This window comes from Dipodomys spectabilis, unplaced genomic scaffold (genome assembly GCF_019054845.1).
Source record: "Dipodomys spectabilis isolate Male_0828 unplaced genomic scaffold, ASM1905484v1 ptg000446l, whole genome shotgun sequence".
NCBI classification, from domain to species: Eukaryota; Metazoa; Chordata; class Mammalia; order Rodentia; family Heteromyidae; genus Dipodomys; species Dipodomys spectabilis.
Window position 1 is genome coordinate 408,966 of NW_024871123.1, and position 9,695 is coordinate 418,660.

General features: G+C 36.6%; 1 non-coding gene across 1 annotated transcript; it reads right to left on the reverse strand.

Moving 5' to 3' along the window:
• Positions 1-8,482: 8,482 nt before the first annotated feature.
• LOC122097975 lies at positions 8,483-8,589 on the reverse strand. The gene has a single exon (XR_006145627.1). It is a non-coding gene; the product is annotated as a U6 spliceosomal RNA (small nuclear RNA).
• Positions 8,590-9,695: the final 1,106 nt, after the last annotated feature.

A 9,695-nucleotide genomic window follows, 5' to 3' on the forward strand; every position in this document is an offset into this window, starting at 1 on the left:
TAAAATGTGGTCTATTTTAGAATACGTTCCATGTGCTGCTGAGAGAAACATGTATTCTGATGCTGCTGGGTGAAATGTTCCGTAGATGTCTGTTAAGTCTAGTTGATCTATGCAGCTGTTTAGATTTGCTGTCTCTCTGTTGAGTTTTTGCCGAGTTGATCTATCTAGTGGGGTGAGTGGTGTGTTAAAATACTCAAAAATTAATGTCTTTGGATCTATATGGGATTTGAGGGAAAGTAGTGTTTCTTTGATAAATTTGGGTGCTCCAATGTTTGTCGAGTAGATATTCAGAATTGTAATATCCTCCTGAAAGAGAGATCCCTTAATTAGTATGTAGCGACCTTCTTTATCTCTTCTCACGAATTTTAATTTGAAGTCTATTTAATCTGATATTAGGATTCCAACTCCCGCCTGTTTATGGGGGCCGTTTGCTTGGTAGATTTTGTTCCAACCTTTAACATTGAAAATGTGTTTGTTTTTACGGGCAAGATGTGACTCCTGAAGGCAGCAGATAGAAAAGTCTTGTTTTTTTTATCCAACTAGACAGTCTATGTCGCTTAATTGGATAGTTCAGTCCTTCAACGTTAAGAGAAAGGACTGAGAGTTATTTGGGAGTTCCTGCCATGTTATCCACCTTCTTGGGGGCAGCAAAACTGGGTTCTTCCTATGGTTCTTTGTTTCTCATTTTGGGTGCAGTTTCTTGGCCTTTATTGTGGTCTTGTTGGTTTTCTATGTGTAGGACATCTTTAAGAATCTTTTGTAGGGCTGGTTTGGTGGAGATGTATTGTTTCAATTTTTCTTTGCTATGGAAGGTTTTTATTTGGACTTCAATTATGAAGGAGAGTTTAGCTGGGTACAGTATTCTTGGTTGATAGTTGTTTGTTTTTAGGGCATGGCATACATCATTCCAGGCTCTTTTTGCTTTGATTGTCTCTGCTGAGAAATCTGAGGTGATTCTAATTGGTTTCCCTTTATAGGTGATTAACCTTTTCTCCCTGACAGCTTTAAGGATCTTTTCCTTGGTCTGAGTTGATCCTATGTGGATTTTAATGTGATGGTGGGATGTCAGATTCTGGTCTGGTCTATTTGGGGTTCTAAAAGCTTCTTGTATCTGAATAGGCCTATCTTTTTGTATGTTTGGGATGTTCTCTGCTAGGATCCTGTTAAACAAATTTCCTAGACCATTAACTTCTGTTTCTAGGTGCTCCTCTACACCCATTATCCTTAGATTAGGCCTTCTGATGGTGTCTTCCAAGTGTTGGATTGATCTATCATATTTCTTGGACTTGTCTTGGATGGTTGTATGTTCTTTCTCTATAATATCTAGGCTGTCTTCAATCCCCGAGATTCGATCTTCTGCATGGTCTAACCTGCTCTCAAGGCTTTCTACTTGGTTTTTCATTTCTTTTCCTTCTAATTGGTCAGCTTTGATGGCTTCAAATTCTTCGTTGAAGCTTTGTTTTAGATCTTGTATGGACTTCTTTACTTCCTTAATTTGGTGTTCAGTGTTTATTCTCAAATCACTTAGGTGATTGTTTATGGTTTCCTTGGTCTCCCTGACATCCTTCAGCTCTTCCTTAATGAATTCCATGAATCCCTTTAGTGATCTTTGTGTATTCTCATCCTGCTCTCTCAATTCCTTTATTACTCTTTGCTTAGCTTCCTCACTTTCATGCCATTCGTGAAGTTCTCTTTGTGTGTTCTCAGCCTGCTCACGCTATTTCTGCCTTTCTCTTTGAGTGTTCTCATGCTGTTCATGCAATTCCTATATCAGTTTTAGAGTAGCTTCCTCACGCTCATGATATTCCGGTATTAACCTTTGGTTTTCCTCCTCTCTCTCCTTATCATGCTCATATAGATTCCTTTGTATGTTTTCAATCTTTTCCAGTATTGACCTTTTGTTTGCTTCCTCTCTCTCTCTATCACGCTCATACAGAGTCCTTTTGTATGTTTTCCATCTTTTCATTTACCATGTTTGCCAGTAGTGTTTGTAGAGCTATTTGGGAACTCTTCTCTGGATTATTCATTATCTGTCCTGTCCCATGATTGTCATGAGTGGGATTTGAGCTACCCGGACTTGCCATTTTCTTGTGTTTTTTCGGCTTAGTCTGCCCATTTGGGATGAAAGTAACACCAGTTTTGTGCTAGAACACTATCTTAAGGCAAGCATCAACCAAAGTCTGTAGATCCACAATCAAAAGTCTGCAGATACAGTGAAGTTCAACAGATATACCTATTCAACATCAAACAACTATATAATAATGAGCTACAAACCGCAAAGTAGAATTTGGAAAACCAGAAATTATTACTTTTAGGGAGACATGTGGGTAAAAATAGGAAAAGAGAAATATGGGAAGGAACAGGGTGAGTTTACTTAACTAAGTCCTAATCGCAAAGTGGGAAAGAGGTTGGATAGGATAAAAGTAGAGAGAGAAAAAAAGAAGAAAGAGAAAGAGAAAAAAGAGACAAGAAAAAATAGAAAAGCAAAAATTAAAAAATAAAAAGTGTAATGATTAAAAATATGCAGATTGAAAATGAAATATTCAGAGAAGAACGTGGGTATAATGAGAGAACGGGAGGGATATAAAGGAGACATGAAAACCTTAAAAATAAAAATACTTAAAATATTATATAGGTATAAAGAGGTAATACTGCTAGGAATTTAAGTCTAAGAGGCTTTGAATTGAGTAATAAATTTGTGGATTAAATGTGTACACAATGGGGGATAAAGTCTAATAATCGACTATGGGTATATCTGAGGATGTGCAGAACAACAATTAAGTCACACAAAGAAGAGCAAAAGAGCAGAAAAGGTGAAAAAAATGAGCAAAAAAGAAAAAAATCAGACATTCAGTAGAGCTAAACAAAAAACAAAAATATTTTTTGAAAAGAAAGAACAAAAAAGGAAGAAAAATGCACACACACATATACCCCTAAAATAAAAATTATAAGAGGAAGAGAAAAAAGTTACTAGTATAGATTTTTTTTTTCAAAATGGTAAAAATTAAAAATTAAAAAAAAAAGTTTTAGAAGAAAAATATTTTTATAAAAGGAACCAAAAAAAAAAAAAAGAAGAAGAAGAAGAAGAAGAAGAAACAGAGAAAAAACAAGTTCTTTGATTTTTTTTGGGAGTGGTGGGAAGATCTGTTATATCCCATGTGTCCATAACCAGCCTCTTGTTGGAGTCTCTGGTCTGCTTGTGGTATTTGATTTTCCTGTGGCTTAGTTGGTTTCTTAAGCAGTTTGTTTGAACAGACAGAAAAATGCTATGCTGTACAAAATATTTTGTGATCCTCTCCCCTGGCTAGTTCAATGGGAGGGAGATCTGCTTTGAGTATCACAAAAGAGGGAGATGGCTTTTTCCTCATGTTTGTAGATGCTCTGATGAGGCTAGGTTCTGGGTAGAGTTGAGGCCTTTCAGCAAACAGTAGCTTTTCCCTGAGGAGACTTTGTGAGAGACTCACAGAGCCCAGCCTCGAGCCACTCTCAGGGTTTATGTTTACTGAATTTCAATGGATTGTCCATGCTGCTAAAGAGAGGAGCAGCCTCTGGCTCTGATTACCCAGTGAAGAAAGCCACTCCAGGGGCTGGCGGCCTGAGCTGGCTGAATTTTCCCTGGATGGAGCTGAGTTTGCCATGTCACTTTAGGATCTTGTGACCTGCTAAATGACTCTAGTTTTCTTCCAAGGCCTGTGTTTGAGCTAGCAGGTCAGCCAAGCTTTGTCAGTATCAAACATGGAGATCTCCTGTAATGGCGGGGAGGGGTGGTCTTCCCTCCTCTGCTCCCTGAGAAGGAGTGAGGACGTTAGGCTTCTATTCACACCGCATTTTGGTTCCTGGGTCATCTCTGGTCTGTGAACTGCAGGATGAAGATGTCTGCTCCTTGTCGGTTCTTGTTGGTGTTCAGTAGAATACACTCGCGTGCCATGTCTGGCTCCTTTGTCCGGGACTCTCTGTGTTGCAGGTATGGCGGCTATTGCCACCTCCACCACCACTGTAGCCCGCAGTGGCGGTTGCTAGCAAGTGCTCAGATCTGTCTCCTTGCCTGGATTTTCCCTCTCTGGCCTAACTCTCTGAACTGTGATGGTAGACTTGGTGTGATTCTCTGGCTTAAGTCTGTTCGCTGGAACTCTAAAATTCCTTTCTCTCTCTGGCCTGACTCTCTGTCCTGTGATGGCACACTTGGTGTGATTCTCTGGCTTAGGAATGTTCACTGGAACTCTAAAACTGCTTTCTATGCGAGAGCTTGTTTAGATTCCAGCTTCTCCTCCGCCATCTTCCCAGAAAGAAAGGTTGGACAAATGGGATTGTATGAAGTTGGAGAACTTCTGCATGGCAAAGGACATAGCTAGCAAGATCAACAGAAAGCGTACAGATTGGGAGAAGATCTTCACTAGCCATACAACAGACAAGGGTCTCATATCTAAAATATACTTGGAACTCAAAAAATTAAATCCCCCAACAACAAATCCTCAAAGAAACAACTGCCCAATAAATAAGTGGGCTAAAGACTTGAAGAGAAACTTCTCTGAAGAAGAATGAAAGATGGCCAATTGACACAGGAAGAAAAATGCTCAATCTCCCTAGCCATAAAAGAAATGCAAATCAAAACAACATTGAGATACCACCTCATCCCAGTTAGAATGGCTATAATCAAGAACTCTAACAACAACAGATGTAGGAGGGGATGTGGACAGAAGGGAACCTTACTGCATTGTTGGTGGGAGTGTACACTTGTTCAACTACTTTGGAAAGCAGTATGAAGGTTCGTGAAAAGACTTCACATAGACCTCCCCTATGACCCAGCAATCCCACTTTTGAGCATTTACCCAAATGTTTAAAAACAAGACCACACTAAAGCGACCAGCACAACTATGTTTATTGCAGCATTATTTACCATGGCTAAGATATGGAACCAACCCAGACGCCCCTCAGTAGATCAATGGATCAAGAAAATGTGGTATATATACACAATGGAATTCTATGCCTCCATCAGATAGAACAACATTGCCCCATTTGTTAGGAAATGGAAAAACTTGGAAAAAATTATATTAAATGAAGTAAGCCAGGCCCAATGAAACATAGGTCCCATGGTTTCCCTTATTTGCAATATCTAGTATATGTATGAGTCAAGCGGAAAAGGTCAGATAATGTGATGTTAAGAAAATGAACCCTTAGATAGGTATTTTAATGTTTTTTTATTTCATGCATTTGTTTTTAATGCATTTATAAGATTATCCCTTTGTTGCTTTGTATGTCCCTCCCCCACAGTATAACCCCTGCTTTCACTATATTTTATGTCAGTATAACTTGTGGAGGAGATGGGGAAAAAAAAGTCGTTTAAGGATACAGGTGGACCTGTTGCAACAATGAGAAGTACAAGTTGTCATGTAGAAAATGAGCTTTACAACGTTGGTGTGGGGGGGAGAGGGGAGGATTGGGAAGGGATGTGAAGGGTAAACAAAGGAGGAGGCTGCAATGCTTGATAAGAAATGTACGCATTATCCTGCCCATGTAATTGTAACCTCTCTGTACAGTATGTTCACAAAAAAAAATTAAATTTGAAAAAAATAAAATAAAACTCCTTTCTCTGCGAGAGCTTGTTTAGCCTCCTGCTTCTCCTCCGCCATCTTCCCGGAACTCCTTATCATAGTAATTTTGAATTACATTTCTCTAATGATTTCAGTTCACAAACCATTAAGCCAGCATAGAAGTTGTATTAAACACAACTTTGTTAGCCCACTGGCGATTTCCAGGGTTTTATGGAAAAGATGTCTATTCAGAACTTTTGTCCAATTTTAATCAAGTTTCTTGTTAATCTCATCTTTAATCTCTCTATACAAAATCAGTAATTAATTCAAGGTAGTAGATAGAAAAATATTAAGCCACTCCTAACATTTTTCAATTTTCAATAAAATGATATTGCTTAAATCATTCTCTGTTAATGCTTGAGACCTTATAATTCAATTTAGTTAGACCTTTAACAAGGCTATGTGCATTTTATTTATTTTACGTTAATTGTTCTTTCCAAAGTCTATGTGTCTAATTTCCCTTGTTCTCTTTCAGTCTCAAGTAGTTCAGATTTCAAACTGAAGAATAAATGGAAGGAAGCAAACAAAAAAAATACAGTTCCTCTCATCTGATGATGCCTCTACAAGAAGGAAGAAAGAGTTCCTACTTCTAAGGACCTATGCTAGGATATCAAAAAGAGAATTCATTCTTCTACGTCTTCCTTAAAATGTAAACCACAACATATCGCGAAGGTACTTTTATGTTTTATCAGTTTTTCACATTTTCATATGGACTTCACCTCAGTCTACAACATTCATTCATTATTCTTTCCCTGATACTTTTACACTACCAAGACGTAAGATATAAGATAACCAGTTTGATTTACAGAATAAGAAGTTATCACCCTGGTTTCCTTGGAAGCAGAACATGGTCAATAGATAACATTACTTCTGGTTTCTCACTACATGTAATGGTTTTTGTAATGTTTATTGCATTCTATTTAGTATTTAAAAAAAAAAAAGAACTGCTGGCTAAACTCAAAGCTCCTTCACAGAAGTTTAGGTTAAGTACTTCACAAGTTTTATTTCCCTTAATTCTTAAGATAATATTTGTTATAATGCTAATGTTATTACCATTTTAGTGTTGGGAAAAATTGTAACTAAATGCCTTAAGTAGATGACCCAAAGACATACAGTGAGAAAGGAAATGAGGCAAAGTTTCCAAAAGCCTTTTAGCAGTACACAAAAGGTAGGTAAAATCTCTCCATTCTCTTACATTCTCAATTCAATATTCATATTGTCCAAGAAATAATAGCATAGCAATTTATGTCCATGGTGATTGTTTTCTGTTACATTTTGTCTTCAACACAGACTGTGTTGGTGAGATTGGGTTATCATGTAGAGAGTTGAGCTTATAAATTGAGGAAACTTCCAGTTTCCTTTTTAAAAAGCACTAAAACTTTTAAATATTATCATTAACTGACTTTTAAGAATAAAAAACCTAAAAAATTCATATACAATCACCCAAAATGCTTTCAAAGTAGGAGATGATAAAACAGGACCCTGTGAAGTAAATTTTCTTCTACTTTTGAAATTATTCTGAAAACCTGGTGCTGTAATCCTAACTCCTCCGGACATCTACTCAGGAGCCCGAGATCTGTGGATAACAGTTGGAACCCAATCAGGGCAAAATAAATTCATGGGATAATTTTTCAAAAATTTATTGAACTAGCATAGGGCCATGAATGAAGATGTAGCTTATATAGTAGCTCACCAATCTAGAGAGGAAAGGCCTAGCAAGACCTTGAAGCCGCGATTTCAAATTCTGAGCATGCCAACAGAAATGCAATTTCCTGTACACGTATGCTACTTGCGCGCGCGCGTGCACACACACACATACACACATACATCCATTCTAAATATCTTCATATCAGTGTTTTGCATTAATTTCTTTGTTAACGATATTATATAAGCAAAATAAAGGAAATAAACTCCTCCCTCTTAGAAAAGTTTTATACTTTTTATTGTAAAAATACTGTACACAGGTGTCATATTTACATGAGCTAGGTAATGAGAACAATTCCTAACAACCTCCTCCTTTATTTTTCCCCTACCATTCCTTCCCTCGCACCTCCACAAGTGCACTCCCCTCCCCCCTTCCCCTGCCTAAATTGTAACGTTCATTTTTCAGCATAGTGTCTTGTGCATCTCATTGTTACAATGGGTCAACCTGTATCCCTATTTAGGCATTTTGTTTTTTCCTTCCTCTCCCCAAATTAGAAGAGCATATATACAAGATATAGGCACATCAACTTCAAATACAGTGAAAACAGTTGTTATAGCATGGGGAGGAACCTATAAAAAGACACAAAAAATCACATTGCACATTATAAGTACATTAGAAACAATAGCAAAAAAGAGAAAAATTCTTGTATCCCTATCTTGGGTTTCATTTCCCGGAACATCATGTTATCTGGTCATATGGACATACCTTTTGACCTTTTCTGCTTATACTATACATATATTAGTTATTGAAAATTAAGGAAACCATGGGACCTGTGTTATTTTGGATTTGGCTTACTTCACTTAATATTTTTTCCATATCTTTCCAATTTCTAACAAATTGGATGATGCCATTCTTTCTGATGTAGGCATAGAATTCCATTGTTTATATAAAACACATCCTCTTGATCCATTCTTCTGCTGAGGAGCATCGGGGTTGGTTCCATATCTTAGTTATCTTAAATAATGCTGCAATAAATGTAGTTGTGCTGGTAGTTTTAGTATGGTCTTGTTTGTGATCATTTGGGTAAATGCCCCAAAGTGGGATTTCTGGATCATAGGGGAGATCTATGTGGAGTCATTTGAGGAACCTCCATACTAATTTCCAAAATGGTTGAAAAAGTTTACACTCCCACCAAGAATGCAGTAAGGTTCCCTTCTGTCCACACCCCTCCAGCATCTATTGTTGTAAAACTATGGAATGCTTCAGGAATTTGCCTGTCATCCTTGCGCAGGGGCCATGCTAATCTTCTCAGTATCATTACAATGTTAGTTTATGTGATGCTGAATTGAGCACAGAATATTTTTTATATATAAAGTGTAATTGATTTTCTTAAACTAGGCAATTCAACAAAAAATAAGTTTAGAAGAATTGTGAAATTTTAGAACCATGTACTTCTTACATAAGCACACATTTAAGAATAATGTCAAGATGGACATGTCAAAAACAAAATAATTCCAGATATTTGTGGTTCAAGAGATGTGTAGGGGAAATAATTCAATTTTTCTATACAAGGCACATGTCATAATGAACACAGCAGCAAGTGTTAAGGGTTGTTAAAAATTTTAGTGTTTTATATCTATTTAATTTTAGGATTATATGCCAAAATTAGGACTGTTTGGCAGGTATAAAATTTTCTATAATGTATTTAAGATTTATGTTAGCAGACATATAGTACTAAGTATGTACATTTCAGAATTTATAGAAACTTTGTTAATGAGAAGTTGCAAAGTCTTTGTGTGAAGAAGCAGAATGAAGGGTTAAGACTTGCTTACTACACAGTTCTTGTTAAAATTTAGGGATTCCTTACTTTATATTTTAGCGAGGAACAAGAGATGATATAAGCCATAAACAAATAATGAGATGAGCCATAAATAATAACCTTAGTGTGTAACTTTGAAGACTATTCATAGCCTATAAAAATCTTGTTGAACATCATAATCTTAGGCGGTTTAAAATGTACAGGAATATGAGAAAATAGAAAATCTAATATGTAGTGCACTTCAAATACTAAAAACACTGGTAATTGTTTTGTTTTTTATTTTATTAATCATTATTTAATTATTGGTTTTCTTTGTAGCATTGTTTTACTTGTTATATAATACAACTTTTTGTTAGTCATCATTAGGAGGTACTTTGAGGAGGTTACTGGGGTGGTCAAACCATTTTTTTTATAGATGCATGTGAATTTACAACTAGGAAAATTAAGAACAAAATATTTATTAAAAAATGATCAAGTAGAGTCTGAATCAGGAGAGTTGATACATGTCCACAACTAAAATCTTAGCCCTAGGTTGAAGCAACAGTATTACAGAGTTGAGGCCACAAATGTGAGAGACTGTGTTTTGTTTTGTTTTGTTTTATTTTGACTTTGTTGTTCATGGGGCTTGCACTCTGGGGCC